At 38.6% G+C, this 13,898-nt stretch overlaps 2 protein-coding genes across 2 annotated transcripts in view; one reads left to right on the top strand and one right to left on the bottom strand.

Annotated features, from left to right (window-relative positions):
• Nucleotides 1–13,898, top strand: part of CMSS1 (cms1 ribosomal small subunit homolog) — a 250,424-nt gene that overhangs the window by 117,509 nt on the left and 119,017 nt on the right. The gene's annotated exons all lie outside the window — the stretch shown is intronic.
• Nucleotides 1–13,898, bottom strand: part of FILIP1L (filamin A interacting protein 1 like) — a 215,035-nt gene that overhangs the window by 115,736 nt on the left and 85,401 nt on the right. The window lies entirely within an intron of this gene.

Genomic DNA, 13,898 nt, shown 5'->3' with positions numbered 1-13,898 from the left:
ACCAGTTAGTCTGGGTTAGCTCATGTGTTCTGGATAACTCTTTCTTGAACTCTTAGATTTCTAAACTTCTACCAGGCTAAGTTGATTTCCCACTGCTTTTTGGATGTGATGAATTGTCTCCTCTCCCATGTCAATGTCAGGTAATCTCAAATACTCCTATGATAGTCTTCCTCATAGGTTTTCAGGTAATGTGCCATTTGATCGCTTTTCTCTTAGCTATTATAATAAGATAACAAACACCATAATGGCTGTAATAACACCTTGTAAGAAAAGAAGTATTTGGGAGTTTTTAAAACTACAGATGCCCTGTGTTCTCACTTAATTTTATGTATTTTTGCTTTTTAACATTACAGGTGCTAGATTTTGGATCTGTAGTGGCTTTCTGATTTAAGCTCCTAATTTTTGATGGTGAAGTGTGGAATTTAGGCTTTAAAGTCAGAAAGGGCTAACCTTTTGAGAAACTTCCTGTAATTACTGAACAGTTACTGATGAAGTCACAGGAGAGAGATAAAACCAGAATCCTGTTTTACTAATTGTTGGCTAAAACAATTTGACTCTATTAGGAAAGTTTCTGTGAAGTGCTGTGTAAAATATGCACCTTACAAAATCATCTAGCGATGTAAGATATGTCAATCCATCAATCTGTCTCCTTGACTTTTCAAGGTGATTTATCACAAAGCATTTAATTAACTTGTTTTCTTGTAACAATGAAGTTAAATGTGTTATTTAAGTCTTTGTTTTTCTTCAAAGGATATTGGGTTAGTTTTGACTAATAACAAGATGTATATAAGGAAATTCTGTGCTTCTGCTTCAAAGAAGAGAAAAAAAATCTTTCCCTGATTTTCAGTATAGCACAATTAGATGCTTTATGGTCCTTTTTTGTCTTTAGTCAGAGCGGGGGGTATTAAGACAACACTAGATGTGAACTGGTGCACTTGTTAAGACCAGTGACTTGTCCAATATGCTAAATCCCCAAGGAAATGATTGCAGGATCTCAGGGATTTCTTGCTAGAATTCAGCCCTCCAAGTAGGGAGAAAGGAAACTTTTTACATAGCTTTCACAAATACTTAAGTCATACTATGATAATGTATTGTCATAGTATTTTATTTAAGAACCGAACAGCTCTTTACTATTTTGAGTCACTCTGAGTAATGGTTTGCAGCAAGTCTGATTTTTGGCTTTCTGTTGCTTTTCTGGCAACTGTAGAGAGGTCTGTTCCATGTCTCACCCCTGTCCAAAATGTGGTGGGTTTCTTTTCTGTTCAGTTCATAATTCCTGCCAGGACTGTGACTGTCCCTTTTTGATCTCGATGTATTCTGGTCTTTCTCCTTCATCTTTAGGCATCCAGCTGAAGCAATCTTGTAGGCATTTGCCTCCCCATCAAATACATAGAAGAATTTGGCACCTGACTTGGTAATCTAAAAGAAACTAAAACCTGACTGTTGTGACTGTCCCCTTCAAAGGCTGTTCCATGGTGCACATGGAACATCAAGGAAGACAATGTCTTACTGCTTAGAAAGCTCTGTTTGAAAATCTGTGGATTTGTTAGTGAAAAGAGTAGGACTTCTTAATTGATTTTTTTTTAAAAATCATTGTAACTAAGGAATTGAGATTTTCGTTGAATTAATGTTTTAACCTTTGTGTTACTGAGCTATTTAAGGTGGATAATTGAGAGAAGGCCTTGCATGGGTGGATTGAAGGTGTCAAGTTTGTGAGTAGTTACGTGTGAATGTAGAAATGCTCAAAATCACAACACACTGCTGTCTCTTGCATACTTGGAATGACACCTACATATGCATTTATGAACAAGCTGAAATATTGACGTATATAAGGTGCATGAAAGTCCTGCTTCCTAATAGTGGCAAAGGTAGGTAGTGTTTCAAAGAAGCAAGGCTGTATTTAAGATGGTTAGATGTGCCTTCCCTTGAATGAATGGGATAAAGTACCTAAGTCACTCCAGTGTTGTCATGTCTCTCCACATTTATAGCCTGTTTATGTGCTCTTTTAGTAGTTGTACAAGCTTCTGTTGACCACCATTTTCTTACCATAGTTTTACAGTCACTTTAAGAAAACCATTTACTTTGCACCAGTGGCAGTTTGGTAGGAGTTTTGTGCTCTGCTCTGACTCGCTGCCCTTCATTAAGAGGGTACAGCTTGATGCTTCTGAGCCTGTTTCTGCTCTGCTAAAAGGGGGTAGCGACGCTGCCCTGCTTTGGTAGGGCGCCCTTCTGATTGAGAGGTGAAAGAGCAGATAGAGCCTTCTTTTTAATGGTCCCAAGAGAACTTGAATGCAAACTGCACGAAGGCCTGCAATTTATGAAGGAGATTTAAGGCAATCCTGCTGGGATTTGATTCTGTGGCTGAGTCATTTCAGCCTGTTTTTTGACCCATTAATAAACCCTTGTCACACTACTGCTATTGCCTTTTGTTATAGTCATTACATTCCTCTGGAGTTTCTATAGCCATTGTCTGTTTTATTTCTTTGTTTTTGTTTTTCCTCACTAGGGATAGATTTTTAAGTTGGCAGAAGGTGTCAAATTCAGTTCCCACCACCAGAAAACTGTGCATTTGCATGGGGCGTATAACAGCCGTGCAAACTCCGCTGCATGCTCCCTTGGGGAAAGTGCAGCTTCCTGGGGGAGGTATTCATACTGCGTGTTCCCATCCCAGGAGCCTCGCTACAGTAGGTGTGCAGCATAAGTGGGTTGTGGGTGTTCCTCCTCCTTGCCTTTCTACAGCCTGCACTGGCAAAGTGCACGTGTGCATGTTACTTCCAAGTTGTGAGTAAATTTTTGAGACCCTTTTTAGATGTGGACATGGAAGGAGGCGGTGCCACGGAGCAAGGAATAGGGAAAGGCCTGTAAGGACCAAATGTGTGCTGTGGATACTCAAGGCTGTGGAAAGCTCTTTTCACCCTTTCGTGTGCACGTAGAGGCACACACAGTGTCACCCCATGGGACAGATACATTACATATTTGAAAGAGTTTCTGGGAGCTTTGGCTTTCTGCTGAGTGTGCGTGGGTCGTTTGGAACAGACTCAGGCTTTCTGAGAGGGGACAAAGGTCAGTTTAAAATTCTTAGGTGTACTATGTAATGCAAGCTATTCGCAGGTTTGGAAGATATCCTTGAAGTCTTCATCAGGGAAGAAGGCCTTTTTTTCAAGAGAAGGCTTTGGATGCAGAGTGGGAAGAGGAATATTTGCTAGATATGTCTGAAATGTGTTTGCTTTGAAAGCTGCCATTAGACTAGGCATAAACTGTGAGCCTGGTTTATACTCCTCAGGGCAGGGGAAGATGGAATCTGTTTATCAGAGCACAGGTTTTCCCCAGGGTGTTTGTATGCACTATAGAATATGCATTAAGCTGTTGGCATTGTATCTCTAAATCTTTTCTTTGGTTTCAGAAGGTCTTAAATTAAAAAAGAACAAACCAGACACCCCACTCCTCCCAGAATAAACCAAAGTTGTGAAACTGTCCTTAACACCTTTGCTGAATGAAGCACAAACAAATCGCCCTTACCAACCTACCATTTTCTGGCAAACCCCGTTTATCTATGTAGGGACTCTTCTGAGAGATTTTTCACTGTTGCCCACACGGTCTTTAGCTGACCTTCAAAAAAGTGATGAGAAAGGGAATAGCTGTAAGGCAAGTTACTGCCTATTTCAGATTCGGGATTACTAGTGGTTTTCTGCATATGATGTTGAACCAACTATCAGGGACAAAACAGTTTTTTGCTTCTCTCAAGTCAATGTTGGCTTTAGAGCAAGAAGCCAGGAAAGGGACATGCCCATTTACGTAAGTTGAGAAAACCTTCAAAACATACTGATTTAAATATTTATGAGAGACTTAGGCCTACTGTCATGGCACGACAGAGAAGCTTTCCAAAGCAGTGTCAGAAAATAAATGTTGTATTTTCTTTGTTATTTTGCATTCCACTAATATTTTAATGTATTGTCTTAACACTTTAGCTATAAAATTGGTAATATGTTGTATGTTACTTTTAATTTGAGAAAGGGATGCCATGAATATTCAGTAAGAACAAAATGATTAACTGTTTTTAACTAAGGTGACACATTTTAGGTATCAGTAGCTCAGGTGCAGCCATTGTAGTGGGTCAAAGACAAAGGAGAAAGAAAGAAAATATTTTTTTCTGACTTTGCTTTTCAATTTCTAGAGCTTTGCTTTATGACAGAAAGTAGACCTGCAGCCCTGTGGTTTAAAGTCATGAAGCTAAGAAATCAATTTGGCAGTTCGCAGGATTGACGCTAAGATAAAATGAGAGGCAAGTGAGGGAAAAGGGAGTGTTCTATGGGAAGGAAACATTAAGAAAATAGGCAGCCTACTTAGGAAGACTTAGAAGCAGATGAAGTCATGAGAACCTGAACAAAACCCCATAAGCAGTGGGGTTTCCATACACTTAGAGAGACTTAAGCACACATTTGCTGTGGATGCTCTTCTGAGAATTGCTACTGTGAAATGGCTCTTGTGGACTCTTTTTAAAGCAGCTGCTGCTGCTACCTGCACCCCTTGCATGTTTTGGGTGATAATTTTCTTTGTTTCAAGAAACTTAAGGATAATTTAATTCTGCTTTTAAAGTAATCTACAGGGTTTTTTATTTGCTTCAGAGTGAATGGAAGTGATCTGCCCTTCCTTCAAACGATGATTACTTTTTTGAGATGTTTAAGGTGAAATAGCCATATATATACAATATACAATATTTTAAATGATAGCCACATTTATTAAAGTGACTGCTATCAATCCAGAGTGAGTAATATTTTTAAAAAGGAATTCTGAAATCTTACATTTTTCTCTTGCCCCAGTAATTCCCCTGTCCTTCTTAATTTAGTGGAGTAACCAAGATACCTGGCTAGGACATGAATCTTTCCTAACAGTACACTTTGTACTCATTGTACAATTGATTCACAACTGTAGTCTAGATGTTTTTAAACATCTTTTATAACGTAATGTGGAAATCACGTAACTGTGATGAAAACTTCAAAAGAAAGCTTGGTGGTTTTTTTCCTCTTTGCTTTGTTTAGGTACGTGTTCGGGCTGGTTCTTTATCCATGTGCTCTTGCATATCCTTCGTATTTGTACTCTCAGTAACTGGTTCATCAGGAACTTTTAATGAAGTATGCAATCTCACGGTGGGAAGATATCTTTTTTGGTTTTGGTTTTTCTTTTTCCTAGTTTTCTTGTTCTTCTAGGGTGTGGTTTGAACTAAAATGAAATTTAGGTTGGTCTTTCCTTTTTTGACCTGCCAAAGTGTTTGTTCTGTTAGCATTGCTCTGCTCCCTGTAAATCAGACATTCTTCTCGGGCTGCGTCAGGTTACTAATGACATGATTAATGCAGGAAGGGTAGAGAAGGATGACGTAGTGGCTCATGCAAAGTTTACCTGAGAATTATCTGTAGCTCTCTACTGTTTAGTGTCTGTGTGAGTCATGGCCTGAAGCCCTGCCATTCCCTGTTCTTCAGCTGGGCAAGATCACGCTTACCTCATTCTGTGTATGCATTTCTCCCTTTCTTGCCAGATCTGATTAGAAGCACTTTTGTTTTAAACTCATGTTTATGAAACATTAAATACGCTTTTTACAGATAGCTGACCATAATGCTAAATGAAAAGCACCATTAGATATCTGTGATCCAGACAGCCTTAGAAACTTTCTCTGTCCTTACGCGAATTCTGATTTTTATCAACTAAAGTCTTTCACGTTCGTGGGTTTAGCAATGATAGTGTTATTACATTAGTAAGCTTTGCAACAGGACCATGAGTCAGTTGCTGTCTGTCAGTAAAGCCTCCTGTTTCTTCTTGTGTATTTGCACAGGTGTAAGCTTACAAAATACAAATGGCAAGTTTGTAATGCTGTCTCCAGCTTTTGAAACTTCCTTGGGCTGCAGGTACAACTGTTCCTGTCAAATTCGGTCCACCTATTAATTTCTTAATGGGGTAGCTGGGAAATTGATCTTACTGATCAAGAAAACATGTGAGCATGTTCTCTGATACACTTCAAAGTCTTGGTCATTCGCTTATTGTGGGCTAGCTGACTGGACCAATTTTGTACCTGAAGATCAGTATTTGTTCTGCTATTTGTGTATGTGTGTTGTTTAACTACAGGTTCCTCATAGAGTGTCTGTATTGATGTTCCATTAAACTCGCTAGAAAGTGCGCTGTCAAATGCTCTCCAGTCTCTCTTAGGAGACCAGAATGAAGACAATGTAGAATTTGCAAGAAACACTGTTTTTTTTGTTTTGGTTCGGGGTTTTTCGGGGGGGGGTGGGGGGTGGGGTGTTGTTTGGTTTTTTCCCCAAGATTCCTTTGTTTTCTCTGTAAAACTGTCACGAAGTCTCTGGCATCCTTCAGGACTTGAGCTTTGCTCAACTAAAACTGTCGTCTTTTCTCTGTGTGTGCTGCTCAGTCTGAATTATCTTGTGCAAAAAGTGCTTAATGTTTAACAGTAGAAGGTTATGCTGAAAACAAGCTATCATTTTCCAGCCAGCTCATATCTCGCAACCTGCCAAAGCCTATATCAGGAACACAATGTGTGGGAAAAAGTTCTAAAATGATAGACAGAAAAATGTCTTGTGGGAAACCTAAAATGCCATGAGACTCATTCTGTTAATAAAGAATGTTTTTACAAGCGCAGCATCATCCCCCTTGCTTTTTGACATTTTCAAAAATGAAATCTTGAGAGCGTAACATTTGTGTAGAATGTAAACAACCTTGATACTTAAATAAGTGACATTTCTTGGAAATAACATTCCCTTAGAGAAAAGAATGGTCAAAGTGTATAATTAGCCAGAAAAAAAAACCCAACTTATTTCTATAAGGCATACCTCTTGACTACTTCTAATAAAGGCCATTCTGATGCCTGAGATAAAATTTTATATGTGCTTTCTGATTACATTTTGCAAACATATCTTAAAGGAAGACAAACTCATCCTATGATCTGCTAGTCTCAAAAGGTGCACGAGATGAGTAAATTCTTAATGTAAACATATCATAAAAAAAAATTTAAAAAAAGGTTCTCTAATGCAACATGCAGCACATTTTGTGTACACTGCAGTATATGCTAATCGAGTTAATGATTATAATTACACATATGCCTGAATGGGGATGGCAAAAGTTCATGTCCAGCTTAATGTTGTCTGTATTTCATTTTGCTGCTTTTAGAGGAACTGTTTACATAAGAGTAACATAGATTTTATTGAGTCAGTGTTTAAGCAAAAATCGAGCATATTGTTTGTCACGTGCATTTATGTAAGCTGTGTATCTAGAATCTGTCTTTCAGCTTGAGCAGTGAAATGGTATTTCTGGCTTTTGTTTTCTCCTGGCTAAATAGCCGGCGCCTTGGCTGTAGAACTGATTTTTTACTTTTCGCCTAAACACCTCTTCTTTTGCGCTTTCAACTAGAAAATGAATCAAACAAAGCTTAGAAGTTTCTTTCTCAAAATTGAAAGGCACTGAATGAAGTAGAAGTGAAAAAAGAAACTGTCTTTAAACAACTTCTGTAAAACCTGTACCTTCACTTCTCCTGCAGGTTTGAGGCAGGACATTGCCCGCCCTCCAGTTCACGTCAAGTTGTAGTTGCCTCTTGCTGCTCAAAGCAGCAAAGGGTCTGTGGAGAGAGAGAGAGCGTGCGCTCTGTCCGACTCCTTGGCTAGGTCAAACTCCCGAGTCCAGAGGAAGCTCTGATTGAGGAAGGGCCCAAGAGGCAGGAAACAGATGTTAGCAGCAGTGTCCCAGCTCAGGTGGCCTGATAACAAGTGTACCAAGCCAAAATAACTAAGTGGGTTAAATGGCTAGAACTATAGTTCATAGTCTTATTTATTGGGCTACTTAAATCTAGATTTATCTAAGGATTAATGTGACTTTTGCACATGCTTTTCTTTGGTTGGCATTTGTGGTGTATCGTCAAGCTTCAGACGGCTTGTCTGATAACAGTGCAGGTCACCGTTTGTTTCTGTGTGCAGCTAGGTAGCTTTCTCTAAATGCTTTGTATGGTCTTTTTGGTACTTCAGTAGTTTTTATCTTGTATTTGGCCAAAGATCAACATGCATGGGGGATGCAAAAGGCCAACATTAGAGTCCTGCATATTCAGAAAAAGCCCTGTGAAGCCTCCAAAACAGTGAAGATTTAGTATTTTATTTTTCTGTGTATGCCTTTCTTCCTGTGACCTTTTCTGGTGTAAAAGATACCTGGGTCCATTAGTCATACCACGACCATAGGAAGCCTACAGCAAACTCTTTAAATTGGGTGTTGGCACCTTATCTTCCAGGGAGAGTGCACAGAAATGCTTCTTCGAATCTGCTTTCAGATTTTGCATGTTCTTGGTATCCATTCGTCAGTTGAGTAATCTCTCATTACAAGATACCAGAAGGATATGGGGAATCTCAGGGTTAAAAAAAAAAAAAAGGAATAGAACAAGTGGAATTGAAGAAAATTATGATCTCAGGGGTAGGCATGATGCTCAAAGGTGAAGGCGTCACGTGTCAAAGAGAGATGGTTCATGCTCATGATGCGGTGTAACTGCAGTGCAGAGTTCTGTGCCTGGAGCCTTTCTTTTGGCTCCCTCTGGCTTTTGAAGGGCCCAGACACTGTCTCAGCCTTGGGCTTTCTTGCAATTCTTTTGAGACTCTACCTCTGTCAGGTCTTTCGCAGAAGCAAAGCCTTTGTTGCTGGTTCATTGGTGGTCTGCCTGTATCTTAAAACACCCCCTTGCAGGGCTGCCGCTGACTGTTTGAGCTTTCTGGCTTGCTGCTTAGCTACCTGGGAGCCCTTGGTGAGCTCAAGTAGGTAGATAGCTACAGGGTAATGCAGAGGCTTTCTGAATGCACTGTTGCTCTTTGGTTTAACAGCATGAGAAAAGTGTATAATTTAGTCATCAGCGGTCTTCCTTCATTCTTGCTCTAAGTTTCCTCCTGGGAATTGTGGGGGGGTTTGTCTTGTTTTTAGATAGGCCTTACTTTCCCTCATCTTCCATGATTGCTGTTGCCACCATTTTTCCATCTGAGAAGGTGTTTCCAGAGATAATCTCTTAAGCTTCCTGAGTGCAGCTCTGTGGCATTCTTAATTTGTACGTGTTACTTTCTGCCATTTGTCTAGCTTTGGAAATTTCCATTTCCTAAATCCCTTTAGGAGAGAGAGGGGAAAAAAACTCACTTTGTGAGGGTGATGAGGCACAGGTGGCATATTTGTATTTCAGATGTCCATAACAAATATTTTCCATTTCTGACTTTACTAAAATCTCCTTGTAGGTAAGTATTGGAATTTGCTGACCATGGATCTGTTTTAGCATCATATAAAAGTTTTTCTCTTGTAGTGATCCTCCTAGATGTGTGTAAAAGATAACAAGAAGTCACAAAACTTAACACTTCTATAGTGTTAAGAAGCTGGTTTGGAGAACAGGAAAGTTCTTTTTCTTCGTTAAATGCCACTTTATAAAAATTGAATGAATCTATGTAAAAGTACTAGATCTGCTACTTCTCTCATTGGCTTGTTCTTCTACGGAAGAAGGACTTTTTATCTATCTGTCTGACAGTCATTCCCAGTGATGGGGATGGACCAGTTGAGAAGCAGAGATTTTGATGATAATAAGTTTCAATAAATTTCATGAGAATGGCTTCCCAGGTGGAAGAGAGAGATCTTTAGTGTGAGCTTGTGGACCTACTGAAGGTTTTTTTGAATCCCCATAGGACACAAATTCACAGGAAGCCAGTGAAACCAACGTGGTTTGTTCATAGAGCTGCTTGCTCTATTCTGTGTTGTTTTTTTAAATTAAATTATGGTTGCCTTTGCTAAACTTTTGTTGTGTTGCTAGCTTTACTGTGTATGTTCCAGTTGCCAAAATACTAGAAACCACAAAGGGCACCAGTGTAATAAACAAGAACAAATAAGGATAGTCTGAAACACTGTTACTTGCAGATAGTTGACTTAACATCTGAAATAAAAATTGTTTCTGTTTTTAGTATTTATTTTAGTTACAGCTTTCTTACACCCCTATGAACTTCTTTTCTCCCACTGGAATATCAGTAAATACAAGAGGACTACTGCTCACTTGCAACTGTTTAAGAATTGCAAGCACTAAAAGGAATCAAAAACTAATACTTCACATTTGAGAATGAGTTTTTATGTAAAAAGTAATGATTTTAAATTCTAAAAATTAGACCTGTTTTCAATTTTGTATGCATGTTTCTCATGAAAAATTTTGAAATTGTCATCTTCTGATCAAAAAAAGTTTAAGTTTCTGATTTTTCATCTTTTTATATTTCTGATTCCCATTTAAGATAATGAAATAATCACAAAGATGCTTACTATAACTGTAGTTATTTATAAATGACAAGGATTGGACATCAAAATCTATGATTATAAAAGCAATTTAGCCTGCTAGATATCCTTCAAATTCCTTCTGATTACGTGTAAGTGCCAGCAGTATAAGAATACATTCAGTTTAAATTCAAGTCCTCTGTTTAAGTTACTGAATTTCTGGTGGTCCAGCCTCTTCTTTGAAACCTTGAAGATGACCTATTTGAAGTCTGCCTGTGCATGATCCTTACTACGGAATTGCTCCGATTTTCTTTAGAGACCCATCACTTCTGGCAAACTCTTTTTATATTCCCTTGTTCCATTGCTTTAAGACAGGTTTCCCCGTGGTAAAACAGTTTCCTTTATTACTTGTTTGTTTATATTAGTAGTGGTTTCCTTCTTAAGGTTAATTATTGTTTCAAAGAAATTGCAATTTCCTGTTCTGGTGTAGCTTGTTTTCTTTAGATTTGTTCCACGTTGTCATGATGTCTGTAAAATATTGTTCGGGAACTCTTTGTGTTTTGAAGGTGCAATGCTCCAAGGGATTATTCTTAATCTTACTTACTTTTCCCCTCTCTTTTCTTTCAATTTTAGGTAAGAACGACTTTTGCAGTGATTTTTTGCTTTTGAGGAATTTCTCCTTTGGTAAAGTATTAGTCTCTTTTTCTATCTTCCCTAAAAAATTGTAGTCTCTTTCTCCATATTTAAGGGAGGGGCAGGAATCCTTGGCCAAGGCTAGTGCTGTGCCCTTTTAAATACTCTGATATGGTTGTTGGAAGAGAATTTGAAAATTTCAAGTAGGTGTTTGGGTTTTTTCTTAATTTTCTATATACAAGGTGACAGTACAAATGCACAAGCAAGTTACTGTTACTTGCAGTAGTTTGAAGAAGTTTGAAATAGGTTTTCCTTTAACAAAGCAGAGTGCACTGCTTCAGATTTCCTGTGGAATATCTGCATGCTCAAAGGCCCTGCCCAAGAATATACTGAAGCTTATGTAGTAGTAATTTCTTTATCTATACCCAAAAAGAATTTAAAGCTAGATAGCAAAAAGTAGATAACACATACTGTCACTTAAATGATGATTCAACAGAGTAATTAACACAAGTTGCAATACCAGGATTCCGGAATTGGAATTCCATTACTAACTGCAGATTTGGAAGCTTCCTGTTAAAAGGCTGCAATCCCAAGGAAAAAGATCTTTCATTTGGCAGGCCTAGATACAACTTCTGATTATAAGAGAATTGGTATATTGTGGAGAGTAATGCAACTATAAATACGACTTCCTGTGCATTAGACATGTTTGCCAGTTGCTGGAAGCTTGAAAAAGGAGATCTTGTCTGGTTACAATTCACAATCAACCTATGGAAAGGAGTTGAGAACAGCAGTCCGTTTCTTTTATCAGCGACACTCTGGGTTCATAGTATTGCAGTTCTGCTTTTTTGTTCTTTCTCCTATACGTATACAGTCTTGATTAATCAGTAAGAGGCCCGGGCATGAGGTAATGCTGGAAATCAACAATTTGAATCCTGTGATTCTTAATAGAGACTTAATGGAAACAGAGGTATTGTTATCTCCTTGGTCAAAGAAGTATGTCATTTGGACAGTATTTAAAGGCAGGGTCTGGGCTGCTGTGTGCATAATGTTCCTTTGGGTTTTGTCTGTTTTTAGAAGACCAAAACTAAAACGAGAAATAGTGTAATTCATACTGGGAAATAATCCTGATCTCTAAAATTCTCTGGCATCTGTATTGTCACAACTTAGTCAGAAGAACCCTCTGTAGCCATCTAGTCTGATCCTTTGTGTAATGTAGTGCAAAAATCTCTCGCTTATTGTTCAAACAGATTTTACGTGGGTTTCAGCCTCTAATAAAGTCAATGCAAGTTGTGTGAATTTTAAGTTTCTCAAGTCTTAAATATGCTGCTTCCTTGCCCTTCCACCTGAAAGGCAATTAGTGATGTTCTCCAATGAATGCTGGAGTTCAAGATGCTTTTATTCCAAGAGACAAAGCTTGTAATTGCCCAGAAGTGGGTGCATGGTGTTCGTCCACATCCCAAACAACTGGTTCCCAGATGGCAATGAGGAAGGGAGGCAGCATGACAAGGAGGGGAGGGTAGAGAGGCAGTGACACTGGTGGCATGAGAAGGAGTAAGGAAAAGGTATGAAAAAGCTGGCATCAGTGAGTCCCTGCTTCAGAGAGGTAAGAAAACATTGACTTAGGATTTAAAGGGTAGGATTCCTCCACTTGTTCTCTACATATTGGCCTTGACCATGTTCTTATTTTTAGGGTAACCAGGCTTTGGAGAGATTCAAACCCTTAGGTAGTCGTTCTCAGTTGATGGGAGAAACCTGAGAGGAGGAAAGGGGGAAGCACACGTGTTCCATCTCTTGCGCACGCTCTCTCTCTCACTGTTGTCCTTTCGTGGCAATCTCTTTTGTTGGTTAAAGACTTATCACATTTGAGAGTTTGAGGCTGAGCAAATCTATAATTACCAGTCAAAAGCATTGCATTAGTTTCCCTCTGTCAGCTACCCTCCTCCATAGGCTCTTCCTGCTTCTGTCCAAACTGCCATGCAGGGTTATGTACTCCACAAAGGACCAGAAACCCGGACATTGTGGCACCTGCTTTGGGCCACAACAGAAGTAGAGAGGGAACGTTGCATCAGCATACAGTGCATGTACATGTACTGCACAAACAGCACAAGCCTGGGCCATATGGATGGCCTTGCTACAGTGCAATTTTTATTTTTTTTTTCTGAATACACAGTAGTTTGGGGGCAGGGAGGAAAGAAGAATCCGCTGTGAAAAAAACTGTAGATTTCACTTCCTTGAGATCAGTTTTTGCCCTGGTTTTATAGAGTCACTTTATGTCATTCAGTTAAGAAAGTAGTTTATAGTCCTACATCTTGAGTACAGGTGGGAACACTACTTTCCTTCATCTGAGTTCTGTCCAAGTGACTTAAAAGAGCTATGTTCCTACAAACAAACAATCTGTCTCTTCTGAAGGTTTTCGTTATCACAAGGCTCATAATCTGGGAAAAAAATTTAAGTATGGAGTCCAGATAATTTATTTTGAAATATAAATTTAACTACAAATAATCTGGGTTGTTTTTTTGTTTCACCTGTCTTTGATTTTTGTATACTTTCCTGAGTTTTCTTCTTAAAAAAAAAAAAATAAGTAAAAATGAGTTAAATATAGATGTAGATTACATCACTTGGTCTGTACTACTTATATTTTCTACAAGGATACCAGTTTACTGCCAAAATATGACTCAAAAGATCAATAGCAAACAATCTGTGCAAGTTTACACAAGAGAACTGAAGTATTTCATTCCGTAAGCATTGTGCTTTAAAAGCACACATTGCAAAAATAGATACTTCTTTGAGAAGGCTGCTTTCTTAATTTTCACTGTTGCTTTCAGAAGTATGTCCAAATAGTTACAGGGTTTTTTTTTCCTGAGAAATCTGTTGCTGCACACTGAGAATGTAGGGGAATTGGAATGGCTATGGCTCCAAATGCTTGCACTTAACAGAGGTCAGTCATAATATTTCTGTCCTCAAAGACAGTCTTAAATTTAAAAAAAAAAAAAAAACAA

Source organism: Aptenodytes patagonicus, chromosome 1 (assembly GCF_965638725.1).
Source record: "Aptenodytes patagonicus chromosome 1, bAptPat1.pri.cur, whole genome shotgun sequence".
Classification (NCBI taxonomy): Eukaryota; Metazoa; Chordata; class Aves; order Sphenisciformes; family Spheniscidae; genus Aptenodytes; species Aptenodytes patagonicus.
The sequence above is the reverse complement of the archived record's forward strand: the minus strand, read 5'-3'. Positions and strand labels throughout refer to the sequence as shown.